The sequence below is a fragment of the Oncorhynchus mykiss genome, chromosome 16 (assembly GCF_057628025.1).
Source record: "Oncorhynchus mykiss isolate SJ-2025 chromosome 16, ASM5762802v1, whole genome shotgun sequence".
NCBI lineage: Eukaryota > Metazoa > Chordata > Actinopteri > Salmoniformes > Salmonidae > Oncorhynchus > Oncorhynchus mykiss.
The window spans coordinates 39,981,460-39,995,660 of record NC_143037.1 but is presented as its reverse complement, the minus strand read 5'-3'; the positions used below and the strand labels follow the sequence as shown (position 1 = coordinate 39,995,660).

General features: G+C 42.8%; 5 non-coding genes across 5 annotated transcripts; all 5 read right to left on the bottom strand.

Moving 5' to 3' along the window:
• Nucleotides 1-1,470: 1,470 nt before the first annotated feature.
• trnal-aag (transfer RNA leucine (anticodon AAG)) lies at nt 1,471-1,553 on the bottom strand. Its single transcript has one exon. It is a non-coding gene; the product is annotated as a tRNA-Leu (tRNA).
• Nucleotides 1,554-2,908: 1,355 nt separating this feature from the next.
• Nucleotides 2,909-2,990, bottom strand: trnaf-aaa (transfer RNA phenylalanine (anticodon AAA)). Its single transcript has one exon. It is a non-coding gene; the product is annotated as a tRNA-Phe (tRNA).
• A 7,444-nt stretch (nt 2,991-10,434) lies between these two features.
• trnal-cag (transfer RNA leucine (anticodon CAG)) lies at nt 10,435-10,517 on the bottom strand. Its single transcript has one exon. It is a non-coding gene; the product is annotated as a tRNA-Leu (tRNA).
• A 1,745-nt stretch (nt 10,518-12,262) lies between these two features.
• Nucleotides 12,263-12,345, bottom strand: trnal-cag (transfer RNA leucine (anticodon CAG)). Its single transcript has one exon. It is a non-coding gene; the product is annotated as a tRNA-Leu (tRNA).
• A 1,355-nt stretch (nt 12,346-13,700) lies between these two features.
• trnaf-aaa (transfer RNA phenylalanine (anticodon AAA)) lies at nt 13,701-13,782 on the bottom strand. Its single transcript has one exon. It is a non-coding gene; the product is annotated as a tRNA-Phe (tRNA).
• Nucleotides 13,783-14,201: the final 419 nt, after the last annotated feature.

Sequence of the window (14,201 nt, the reverse complement as noted above, 5' to 3'; positions counted from 1 at the left end):
GACTGAAAAAGTGTCTGGAAATATCAGCAACCATCAGGGTAAGAGTGACAACAGGTCCACATGGGGGAAATCCTTACAAATGGCTTAATGGGTCATTTCAACGCAATCGTGTTATTATTTATTTTTAGGGTTTAACAAGGCAGCTAACCTGTGACTTGACATTAGATGCGGCGACTTCGATTACCCTGCAGACGATATTTTTCTTCTTCCCGCCAATACAATCCACTGACAACGACCGACGAGTTCTGCGTTCCGAGGTTATTTTTGTTATTTGCCTGTTTGGGGCCCGCCTGTGAAATTGCGCGATTCTTGCAATTCTCTTTCAGCCTCTCATCAACTAGCTGTTTTTGCAGAATATTAAAAATACGATAGTTATTCACTACTCATATTAACTAGGTGTCATTTACGTTACCTTAAGTCATTTATTTTTCAACTGGATTTTACAAAGGTGCATGACATGCAGGCGCTAAAAAGTTGTCAGGAGGGGGTTTCAAACCATGACTATATGGGAGTCTGCGACCTGAATGACTTAATGGTTATTTTCAATGCAATCAAGTTTTTTCTTTTTCTTTTAGGGTTTAACAAGGTTTCTCACCTGTTACCTGTGGCTTGACTTTAGATGTGGCCAGTTCGATTACCCTGCAGACTATAAGAGTGTCTTCAGAATATGGCCAATTTGACATGAATTTAAAAATGCCTCAGATAGGACCAAAAAAGTGTCTGGAGCTTCCCGTCAGGGTAAGAGTGACAACAGGTTTCCACATGTCAAAATGGGGGAAATCTTAGCAAATGGCTTCATGGTTATTCATGAGAATCGTGTTGTTGTATTGTTGAGTGTATCATGGGATCTCACCTGAAATCTGTGGCTTGACTACAAACCTGTAACCTATGCAACTGTGGCCTATAGAGCTATAAGGCTGGATAACCAGGTGTGTAAAGGTGTGAAGTGGGATAGATGGCCTGCAGTCCTACCCCAAATGGACAACTAATCCCTATGTACTTGCGGAGATCTGAGAGGATGCGATTGGTATAAGAAACACGACTAAACTTCAACCTCTGGAGGGGTCAAAAAAATGCATTTTCGTTGTCGGCAGGATTTGAACCTGCGCTGGAAGATCCTAATGGATTTCTAGTCCATCGCCTTAACCACTCGGCCACGACAACGTCGACAGAAGAAAACAGGCTTGTTAGGAGTGAATGGGCCAACAGGCATAGCCTACAGAAAGTGAAATTTAACAACTGAAAGATAATGCAGTAACTCATTATAATGCAATAACACAAAATGTTCCCCTCATTCATTTGTTATTAAGTCCAGCTGTTTTCTTATTTAACCTTGATCTTTGCTCAGCTCCAGAAGGTCTGCATTTGAGAGTGTTTATTATGAATTGCTATTTCACTGTGTGAAGTTGTTATTTCATCATTCTTATTATTACTGCTGAGCAGCATGACTCCTGAGAGGCACTAAAAAACTGTCAGAAGTGGGATTTGAACCCACGCCTCCATGGGAGACTGCGACCTTAACGCAGCGCCTTAGACCGCTCGGCCATCCTGACTACAGCACAGTAACTGGGTATCGGGTTAAAGTGTATGCGGTAAAAGTAGAAATATGAACAACGCTCTAAAATCACCACAGAGACCAGAACAACTATGCACGATACTGACTTGCACTTTCAATAGTCATTTGTTTTTATAAATTAAAAAGTCCAGTCATTGATTTAACCTCAATATGGCCTTCAATGGGAAAGAGTAGTAAATCGTCATTGAATGAGCGCTAAACTGGCATCAGAATATGGCCATTCTGATATAAATGATAAAATTCCTCAGATAAGACTGAAAAAGTGTCTGGAAATATCAGCAACCATCAGGGTAAGAGTGACAACAGGTCCACATGGGGGAAATCCTTACAAATGGCTTAATGGGTCATTTCAACACAATCGTGTTATTATTTATTTTTAGGGTTTAACAAGGCAGCTCACCTGTGACTTGACATTAGATGCGGCGACTTCGATTACCCTGCAGACGATATTTTTGTTCTTCCCGCCAATACAATCCACTGACAACGACCGACGAGTTCTGCGTTCCGAGATAATTTTTGTTATTTGCCTGTTTGGGGCCCGCCTGTGAAATTGCGCGATTCTTGCAATTCTCTTTCAGCCTCTCATCAACTAGCTGTTTTTGCAGAATATTAAAAATACGATAGTTATTCACTACTCATATTAACTAGGTGTCATTTACGTTACCTTAAGTCATTTATTTTTCAACTGGATTTTACAAAGGTGAATGACATGCAGGCGCTAAAAAATTGTCAGGAGGGGGTTTCAAACCATGCCTATAGGGGAGTCTGCGACCTGAATGACTTAATGGTTATTTTCAATGCAATCAAGTTTTTTATTTTTATTTTAGGGTTTAACAAGGTTTCTCACCTGTTACCTGTGGCTTGACTTTAGATGTGGCCAGTTCGATTACCCTGCAGCCTAAGAGTGTCTTCAGAATATGGCCAATTTGACATGAATTTAAAAATGCCTCAGATAGGACCAAAAAAGTGTCTGGAGCTTCCCGTCAGGGTAAGAGTGACAACAGGTTTCCACATGTCAAAATGGGGGAAATCTTAGCAAATGGCTTAATGGTTATTCATGAGAATCGTGTTGTTGTATTGTTGAGTGTATCATGGGATCTCACCTGAAATCTGTGGCTTGACTACAAACCTGTAACCTATGCTACTGTGGCCTATAGAGCTAGAAGGCTGGATAACCAGGTGTGTAAAGGTGTGAAGTGGGATAGATGGCCTGCAGTCCTATCCCAAATGGACAACTAATCCCTATGTACTTGCGGAGATCTGAGAGGATGCGATTGGTATAAGAAACACGACTAAACTTCAACCTCCGGAGGGGTCAAAAAAAAGCATTTTCGTTGTCGGCAGGATTTGAACCTGCGCAGGAAGACCCTATTGGATTTTTAGTCCATCGCCTTAACCACTCGGCCACGACAACGTTGACAGAAGAAAACAGGCTTGTTAGGAGTGAATGGGCCAACAGGCATAGCCTACAGAAAGTGAAATTTAACAACTGAAAGATAATGCAGTAACTCATTATAATGCAATAACGCAAAATGTTCCCCTCAATTATTTGTTATTAAGTCCAGCTGTTTTCTTATTTAACCTTGATCTTTGCTCAGCTCCAGAAGGTCTGCATTTGAGAGTGTTTATTATGAATTGTTATTTCACTGTGTGAAGTTGTTATTTCATCATTCTTATTATTACTGCTGAGCAGCATGACTCCTGAGAGGCACTAAAAAACTGTCAGAAGTGGGATTTGAACCCACGCCTCCATGGGAGACTGCGACCTGAACGCAGCGCCTTAGACTGCTCGGCCATCCTGGCTACAGCACAGTAACTGGGTATCGGGTTAAAGTGTATGCGGTAAAAGTAGAAATATGAACAACGCTCTAAAATCACCACAGAGACCAGAACAACTATGCACGATACTGACTTGCACTTTCAATAGTCATTTGTTTTTATAAATTAAAAAGTCCAGTCATTGACTTAACGTCAATATGGCCTTCAATGGGAAAGAGTAGTAAATCGTCATTGAATGAGCGCTAAACTGGCATCAGAACATGGCCATTCTGATATAAATGATAAAATTCCTCAGATAAGACCGAAAAAGTGTCTGGAAATATCAGCAACCATCAGGGTAAGAGTGACAACAGGTCCACATGGGGGAAATCCTTACAAATGGCTTAATGAGTCATTTCAACGCAATCGTGTTATTATTTATTATTAGGGTTTAACAAGGCAGCTCACCTGTAACTTCAAATCAAATCAAATCAAATGTTATTTGTCACATACACATGGTTAGCAGATGTTAATGCGAGTGTAGCGAAATGCTTGTGCTTCTAGTTCCGACAATGCAGTAATAACCAACAAGTAATCTAACTAACAATTCCAAAACTACTGTCTTGTACACAGTGTAAGGGGATAAAGAATATGTACATAAGGATATATGAATGAGTGATGGTACAGAGCAGCATAGACAAGATACAGTAGATGGTATCGAGTACAGTATATACATATGAGATGAGTATGTAAACAAAGTGGCATAGTTAATTAAAGTGGCTAGTGATACATGTATTACATAAGGATACAGTCGATGATATAGAGTACAGTATATACGTATGCATATGAGATGAATAATGTAGGGTAAGTAACATTATATAAGGTAGCATTGTTTAAAGTGGCTAGTGATATATTTACATCATTTCCCATCAATTCCCATTATTAAAGTGGCTGGAGTTGAGTCAGTGTCAGTGTGTTGGCAGCAGCCACTCAATGTTAGTGGTGGCTGTTTAACAGTCTGATGGCCTTGAGATAGAAGCTGTTTTTCAGTCTCTAAGGTCCCAGCTTTGATGCACCTGTACTGACCTCGCCTTCTGGATGATAGCGGGGTGAACAGGCAGTGGCTCGGGTGGTTGATGTCTTTGATGATCTTTATGGCCTTCCTGTGACATCGGGTGGTGTAGGTGTCCTGGAGGGCAGGTAGTTTGCCCCCGGTGATGCGTTGTGCAGACCTCACTACCCTCTGGAGAGCCTTACGGTTGAGGGCGGAGCAGTTGCCGTACCAGGCGGTGATACAGCCCGCCAGGATGCTCTCGATTGTGCATCTGTAGAAGTTTGTGAGTGCTTTTGGTGACAAGCCGAATTTCTTCAGCCTCCTGAGGTTGAAGAGGCGCTGCTGCGCCTTCTTCACAATGCTGTCTGTGTGAGTGGACCAATTCAGTTTGTCTGTGATGTGTATGCCGAGGAACTTAAAACTTGCTACCCTCTCCACTACTGTTCCATCGATGTGGATAGGGGGGTGTTCCCTCTGCTGTTTCCTGAAGTCCACAATCATCTCCTTAGTTTTGTTGACGTTGAGTGTGAGGTTATTTTCCTGACACCACACTCCGAGGGCCCTCACCTCCTCCCTGTAGGCCGTCTCGTCGTTGTTGGTAATCAAGCCTACCACTGTTGTGTCGTCCGCAAACTTGATGATTGAGTTGGAGGCGTGCGTGGCCACGCAGTCGTGGGTGAACAGGGAGTACAGGAGAGGGCTCAGAACGCACCCTTGTGGGGCCCCAGTGTTGAGGATCAGCGGGGAGGAGATGTTGTTGCCTACCCTCACCACCTGGGGGCGGCCCGTCAGGAAGTCCAGTACCCAGTTGCACAGGGCGGGGTCGAGACCCAGGGTCTCGAGCTTGATGACGAGCTTGGAGGGTACTATGGTGTTGAATGCCGAGCTGTAGTCAATGAACAGCATTCTCACATAGGTATTCCTCTTGTCCAGATGGGTTAGGGCAGTGTGCAGTGTGGTTGAGATTGCATCGTCTGTGGACCTATTTGGGCGGTAAGCAAATTGGAGTGGGTCTAGGGTGTCAGGTAGGGTGGAGGTGATATGGTCCTTGACTAGTCTCTCAAAGCACTTCATGATGACGGAAGTGAGTGCTACGGGGCGGTAGTCGTTTAGCTCAGTTACCTTAGCTTTCTTGGGAACAGGAACAATGGTGGCCCTCTTGAAGCATGTGGGAACAGCAGACTGGTATAGGGATTGATTGAATATGTCCGTAAACACACCGACCAGCTGGTCTGCGCATGCTCTGAGGGCGCGGCTGGGGATGCCGTCTGGGCCTGCAGCCTTGCGAGGGTTAACACGTTTAAATGTCTTACTCACCTCGGCTGCAGTGAAGGAGAGAACGCATGTTTTCGTTGCAGGCCGTGTCAGTGGCACTGTATTGTCCTCAAAGCGGGCAAAAAAGTTATTTAGTCTGCCTGGGAGCAGGACATCCTGGTCCGTGACTGGGCTGGATTTCTTCCTGTAGTCCGTGATTGACTGTAGACCCTGCCACATGCCTCTTGTGTCTGAGCCGTTGAATTGAGATTCTACTTTGTCTCTGTACTGACGCTTAGCTTGTTTGATAGCCTTGCGGAGGGAATAGCTGCGCTGTTTGTATTCGGTCATGTTACCAGACACCTTGCCCTGATTAAAAGCAGTGGTTCGCGCTTTCAGTTTCACGCGAATGCTGCCATCAATCCACGGTTTCTGGTTAGGGAATGTTTTAATCGTTGCTATGGGAACGACATCTTCAACGCACGTTCTAATGAACTCGCACACCGAATCAGCGTATTCGTCAATGTTGTTGTCTGACGCAATACGAAACATGTCCCAGTCCACGTGATGGAAGCAGTCTTGGAGTGTGGAGTCAGCTTGGTCGGACCAGCGTTGGACAGACCTCAGCGTGGGAGCCTCTTGTTTTAGTTTCTGTCTGTAGGCAGGGATCAACAAAATGGAGTCGTGGTCAGCTTTTCCGAAAGTGGGGCGGGGCAGGGCCTTATATGCGTCGCGGAAGTTAGAGTAACAATGATCCAAGGTCTTTCCACCCCTGGTTGCGCAATCGATATGCTGATAAAATTTAGGGAGTCTTGTTTTCAGATTAGCCTTGTTAAAATCCCCAGCTACAATGAATGCAGCCTCCGGATAAATGGTTTCCAGTTTGCAAAGAGTCAAATAAAGTTCATTCAGAGCCATCGATGTGTCTGCTTGGGGGGGGATATATACGGCTGTGATTATAATCGAAGAGAATTCTCTTGGTAGATAATGCGGTCTACATTTGATTGTGAGGAATTCTAAATCAGGTGAACAGAAGGATTTGAGTTCCTGTATGTTTCTTTCATCACACCATGTCACGTTAGCCATAAGGCACACGCCCCCGCCCCTCTTCTTACCAGAAAGATGTTTGTTTCTGTCTGCGCGATGCGTGGAGAAACCCGTTGGCTGCACCGCCTCGGATAGCGTCTCTCCAGTGAGCCACGTTTCCGTGAAGCAAAGAACGTTACAGTCTCTGATGTCCCTCTGGAATGCTATCCTTGCTCGGATTTCATCAACCTTGTTGTCAAGAGACTGGACATTGGCAAGAAGAATGCTAGGGAGTGGTGCACGGTGTGCCCGTCTCCGGAGTCTGACCAGAGACCGCCTCGTTTCCCTCTTTTTCGGAGTCGTTTTTTTGGGTCGCTGCATGGGATCCGCTCCGTTGTCCTGTTTGTAAGGCAGAACACAGGATCCGCGTCACGAAAAACATATTCTTGGTCGTACTGATGGTGAGTTGACGCTGATCTTATATTCAGTAGTTCTTCTCGACTGTATGTATTGAAACCTAAGATGGCAAGGGGTATTAATGTAAGAAATAACACGTAAAAAAACAAAAAACTGCATAGTTTCATAGGAACGCGAAGCGAGGCGGCCATCTCTGTCGGCGCCGGAAGTACTTGACATTAGATGCGGCGACTTCGATTACCCTGCAGACTATATTTTTGTTCTTCCCGCCAATACAATCCACTGACAACGACCGACGAGTTCTGCGTTCCGAGATTATTTTTGTTATTTGCCTGTTTGTGGCCCGCCTGTGAAATTGCGCGATTCTTGCAATTCTCTTTCAGCCTCTCATCAACTAGCTGTTTTTGCAGAATATTAAAAATACGATAGTTATTCACTACTCATATTAACTAGGTGTCATTTACATTACCTTAAGTCATTTATTTTTCAACTGGATTTTACAAAGGTGCATGACATGTAGGCGCTAAAAAGTTGTCAGGAGGGGGTTTCAAACCATGCCTATAGGGGAGTCTGCGACCTGAATGACTTAATGGTTATTTTCAATGGAATCAAGTTTTTTCTTTTTCTTTTAGGGTTTAACAAGGTTTCTCACCTGTTACCTGTGGCTTGACTTTAGATGTGGCCAGTTCAATTACCCTGCAGACTATAAGAGTGTCTTCCGAATATGGCCAATTTGACATGAATTTAAAAATGCCTCAGATAGGACCAAAAAAGTGTCTGGAGCTTCCCGTCAGGGTAAGAGTGACAACAGGTTTCCACATGTCAAAATGGGGGAAATCTTAGCAAATGGCTTAATGGTTATTCATGAGAATCGTGTTGTTGTATTGTTGAGTGTATCATGGGATCTCACCTGAAATCTGTGGCTTGACTACAAACCTGTAACCTATGCTACTGTGGCCTATAGAGCTAGAAGGCTGGATAACCAGGTGTGTAAAGGTGTGAAGTGGGATAGATGGCCTGCAGTCCTATCCCAAATGGACAACTAATCCCTATGTACTTGCGGAGATCTGAGAGGATGTGATTGGTATAAGAAACACGACTAAACTTCAACCTCCGGAGGGGTCAAAAAAATGCATTTTCGTTGTCGGCAGGATTTGAACCTGTGCAGGAAGTTCCTAATGGATTTCTAGTCCATCGCCTTAACCACTCGGCCACGACAACGTTGAAAGAAGAAAACAGGCTTGTTAGGAGTGAATGGGCCAACAGGCATAGCCTACAGAAAGTGAATTTTAACAACTGAAAGATAATGCAGTAACTCATTATAATGCAATAACACAAAATGTTCCCCTCATTCATTTGTTATTAAGTCCAGCTGTTTTCTTATTTAACCTTGATCTTTGCTCAGCTCCAGAATGTCTGCATTTGAGAGTGTTTATTATGAATTGTTATTTCACTGTGTGAAGTTGTTATTTCATCATTCTTACTGCTGAGCAGCATGACTCCTGAGAGGCACTAAAATACTCTCAGTAGTGGGTTTTGAACCCACGCCTCCATGGGAGACTGCGACCTGAACGCAGCGCCTTAGACCGCTCGGCCATCCTGACTACAGCACAGTAACTGGGTATCGGGTTAAAGTGTATGCGGTAAAAGTAGAAATATGAACAACGCTCTAAAATCACCACAGAGACCAGAACAACTATGCACGATACTGACTTGCACTTTCAATAGTCATTTGTTTTTATAAATTAAAAAGTCCAGTCATTGATTTAACCTCAATATGGCCTTCAATGGGAAAGAGTAGTAAATCGTCATTGAATGAGCGCTAAACTGGCATCAGAATATGACCATTCTGATATAAATGATAAAATTCCTCAGATAAGACTGAAAAAGTGTCTGGAAATATCAGCAACTATCAGGGTAAGAGTGACAACAGGTCCACATGGGGGAAATCCTTACAAATGGCTTAATGGGTCATTTCAACGCAATCGTGTTATTATTTATTTTTAGGGTTTAACAAGGCAGCTCACCTGTGACTTGACATTAGATGCGGCGACTTCGATTACCCTGCAGACGATATTCTTGTTCTTCCCGCCAATACAATCCACTGACAACGACCGACGAGTTCTGCGTTCCGAGATTATTTTTGTTATTTGCCTGTTTGGGGCCCGCCTGTGAAATTGCGCGATTCTTGCAATTCTCTTTCAGCCTCTCATCAACTAGCTGTTTTTGCAGAATATAAAAAATACGATAGTTATTCACTACTCATATTAACTAGGTGTCATTTACGTTACCTTAAGTCATTTATTTTTCAACTGGATTTTACAAAGGTGCATGACATGCAGGCGCTAAAAAGTTGTCAGGAGGGGGTTTCAAACCATGCCTATAGGGGAGTCTGCGACCTGAATGACTTAATGGTTATTTTCAATGCAATCAAGTTTTTTCTTTTTCTTTTAGGGTTTAACAAGGTTTCTCACCTGTTACCTGTGGCTTGACTTTAGATGTGGCCAGTTCGATTACCCTGCAGACTATAAGAGTGTCTTCAGAATATGGCCAATTTGACATGAATTTAAAAATGCCTCAGATAGGACCAAAAAAGTGTCTGGAGCTTCCCGTCAGGGTAAGAGTGACAACAGGTTTCCACATGTCAAAATGGGGGAAATCTTAGCAAATGGCTTAATGGTTATTCATGAGAATCGTGTTGTTGTATTGTTGAGTGTATCATGGGATCTCACCTGAAATCTGTGGCTTGACTACAAACCTGTAACCTATGCTACTGTGGCCTATAGAGCTAGAAGGCTGGATAACCAGGTGTGTAAAGGTGTGAAGTGGGATAGATGGCCTGCAGTCCTATCCCAAATGGACAACTAATCCCTATGTACTTGCGGAGATCTGAGAGGATGCGATTGGTATAAGAAACACGACTAAACTTCAACCTCCGGAGGGGTCAAAAAAATGCATTTTCATTGTCGGCAGGATTTGAACCTGCGCAGGAAGATCCTAATGGATTTCTAGTCCATCACCTTAACCACTCGGCCACGACAACGTTGACAGAAGAAAACAGGCTTGTTAGGAGTGAATGGGCCAACAGGCATAGCCTACTGAAAGTGAAATTTAACAACTGAAAGATAATGCAGTAACTCATTATAATGCAATAACACAAAATGTTCCCCTCATTCATTTGTTATTAAGTCCAGCTGTTTTCTTATTTAACCTTGATCTTTGCTCAGCTCCAGAAGGTCTGCATTTGAGAGTGTTTATTATGAATTGTTATTTCACTGTGTGAAGTTGTTATTTCATAATTCTTATTATTACTGCTGAGCAGCATGACTCCTGAGAGGCACTAAAAAACTGTCAGAAGTGGGATTTGAACCCACGCCTCCATGGGAGACTGCGACCTGAACGCAGCGCCTTAGACCGCTCGGCCATCCTGACTACAGCACAGTAACTGGGTATCGGGTTAAAGTGTATGCGGTAAAAGTAGAAATATGAACAACGCTCTAAAATCACCACAGAGACCAGAACAACTATGCACGATACTGACTTGCACTTTCAATAGTCATTTGTTTTTATAAATTAAAAAGTCCAGTCATTGATTTAACCTCAATATGGCCTTCAATGGGAAAGAGTAGTAAATCGTCATTGAATGAGCGCTAAACTGGCATCAGAATATGACCATTCTGATATAAATGATAAAATTCCTCAGATAAGACTGAAAAAGTGTCTGGAAATATCAGCAACTATCAGGGTAAGAGTGACAACAGGTCCACATGGGGGAAATCCTTACAAATGGCTTAATGGGTCATTTCAACGCAATCGTGTTATTATTTATTTTTAGGGTTTAACAAGGCAGCTCACCTGTGACTTGACATTAGATGCGGCGACTTCGATTACCCTGCAGACGATATTCTTGTTCTTCCCGCCAATACAATCCACTGACAACGACCGACGAGTTCTGCGTTCCGAGATTATTTTTGTTATTTGCCTGTTTGGGGCCCGCCTGTGAAATTGCGCGATTCTTGCAATTCTCTTTCAGCCTCTCATCAACTAGCTGTTTTTGCAGAATATTAAAAATACGATAGTTATTCACTACTCATATTAACTAGGTGTCATTTACGTTACCTTAAGTCATTTATTTTTCAACTGGATTTTACAAAGGTGCATGACATGCAGGCGCTAAAAAGTTGTCAGGAGGGGGTTTCAAACCATGCCTATAGGGGAGTCTGCGACCTGAATGACTTAATGGTTATTTTCAATGCAATCAAGTTTTTTCTTTTTCTTTTAGGGTTTAACAAGGTTTCTCACCTGTTACCTGTGGCTTGACTTTAGATGTGGCCAGTTCGATTACCCTGCAGACTATAAGAGTGTCTTCAGAATATGGCCAATTTGACATGAATTTAAAAATGCCTCAGATAGGACCAAAAAAGTGTCTGGAGCTTCCCGTCAGGGTAAGAGTGACAACAGGTTTCCACATGTCAAAATGGGGGAAATCTTAGCAAATGGCTTAATGGTTATTCATGAGAATCGTGTTGTTGTATTGTTGAGTGTATCATGGGATCTCACCTGAAATCTGTGGCTTGACTACAAACCTGTAACCTATGCTACTGTGGCCTATAGAGCTAGAAGGCTGGATAACCAGGTGTGTAAAGGTGTGAAGTGGGATAGATGGCCTGCAGTCCTATCCCAAATGGACAACTAATCCCTATGTACTTGCGGAGATCTGAGAGGATGCGATTGGTATAAGAAACACGACTAAACTTCAACCTCCGGAGGGGTCAAAAAAATGCATTTTCATTGTCGGCAGGATTTGAACCTGCGCAGGAAGATCCTAATGGATTTCTAGTCCATCACCTTAACCACTCGGCCACGACAACGTTGACAGAAGAAAACAGGCTTGTTAGGAGTGAATGGGCCAACAGGCATAGCCTACTGAAAGTGAAATTTAACAACTGAAAGATAATGCAGTAACTCATTATAATGCAATAACACAAAATGTTCCCCTCATTCATTTGTTATTAAGTCCAGCTGTTTTCTTATTTAACCTTGATCTTTGCTCAGCTCCAGAAGGTCTGCATTTGAGAGTGTTTATTATGAATTGTTATTTCACTGTGTGAAGTTGTTATTTCATAATTCTTATTATTACTGCTGAGCAGCATGACTCCTGAGAGGCACTAAAAAACTGTCAGAAGTGGGATTTGAACCCACGCCTCCATGGGAGACTGCGACCTGAACGCAGCGCCTTAGACCGCTCGGCCATCCTGACTACAGCACAGTAACTGGGTATCGGGTTAAAGTGTATGCGGTAAAAGTAGAAATATGAACAACGCTCTAAAATCACCACAGAGACCAGAACAACTATGCACGATACTGACTTGCACTTTCAATAGTCATTTGTTTTTATAAATTAAAAAGTCCAGTCATTGATTTAACCTCAATATGGCCTTCAATGGGAAAGAGTAGTAAATCGTCATTGAATGAGCGCTAAACTGGCATCAGAATATGGCCATTCTGATATAAATGATAAAATTCCTCAGATAAGACTGAAAAAGTGTCTGGAAATATCAGCAACCATCAGGGTAAGAGTGACAACAGGTCCACATGGGGGAAATCCTTACAAATGGCTTAATGGGTCATTTCAACACAATCGTGTTATTATTTATTTTTAGGGTTTAACAAGGCAGCTCACCTGTGACTTGACATTAGATGCGGCGACTTCGATTACCCTGCAGACGATATTTTTGTTCTTCCCGCCAATACAATCCACTGACAACGACCGACGAGTTCTGCGTTCCGAGATAATTTTTGTTATTTGCCTGTTTGGGGCCCGCCTGTGAAATTGCGCGATTCTTGCAATTCTCTTTCAGCCTCTCATCAACTAGCTGTTTTTGCAGAATATTAAAAATACGATAGTTATTCACTACTCATATTAACTAGGTGTCATTTACGTTACCTTAAGTCATTTATTTTTCAACTGGATTTTACAAAGGTGAATGACATGCAGGCGCTAAAAAATTGTCAGGAGGGGGTTTCAAACCATGCCTATAGGGGAGTCTGCGACCTGAATGACTTAATGGTTATTTTCAATGCAATCAAGTTTTTTATTTTTATTTTAGGGTTTAACAAGGTTTCTCACCTGTTACCTGTGGCTTGACTTTAGATGTGGCCAGTTCGATTACCCTGCAGCCTAAGAGTGTCTTCAGAATATGGCCAATTTGACATGAATTTAAAAATGCCTCAGATAGGACCAAAAAAGTGTCTGGAGCTTCCCGTCAGGGTAAGAGTGACAACAGGTTTCCACATGTCAAAATGGGGGAAATCTTAGCAAATGGCTTAATGGTTATTCATGAGAATCGTGTTGTTGTATTGTTGAGTGTATCATGGGATCTCACCTGAAATCTGTGGCTTGACTACAAACCTGTAACCTATGCTACTGTGGCCTATAGAGCTAGAAGGCTGGATAACCAGGTGTGTAAAGGTGTGAAGTGGGATAGATGGCCTGCAGTCCTATCCCAAATGGACAACTAATCCCTATGTACTTGCGGAGATCTGAGAGGATGCGATTGGTATAAGAAACACGACTAAACTTCAACCTCCGGAGGGGTCAAAAAAAAGCATTTTCGTTGTCGGCAGGATTTGAACCTGCGCAGGAAGACCCTATTGGATTTTTAGTCCATCGCCTTAACCACTCGGCCACGACAACATTGACAGAAGAAAACAGGCTTGTTAGGAGTGAATGGGCCAACAGGCATAGCCTACAGAAAGTGAAATTTAACAACTGAAAGATAATGCAGTAACTCATTATAATGCAATAACGCAAAATGTTCCCCTCATTCATTTGTTATTAAGTCCAGCTGTTTTCTTATTTAACCTTGATCTTTGCTCAGCTCCAGAAGGTCTGCATTTGAGAGTGTTTATTATGAATTGTTATTTCACTGTGTGAAGTTGTTATTTCATCATTCTTATTATTACTGCTGAGCAGCATGACTCCTGAGAGGCACTAAAAAACTGTCAGAAGTGGGATTTGAACCCACGCCTCCATGGGAGACTGCGACCTGAACGCAGCGCCTTAGACTGCTCGGCCATCCTGACTACAGCACAGTAACTGGGTATCGGGTTAAA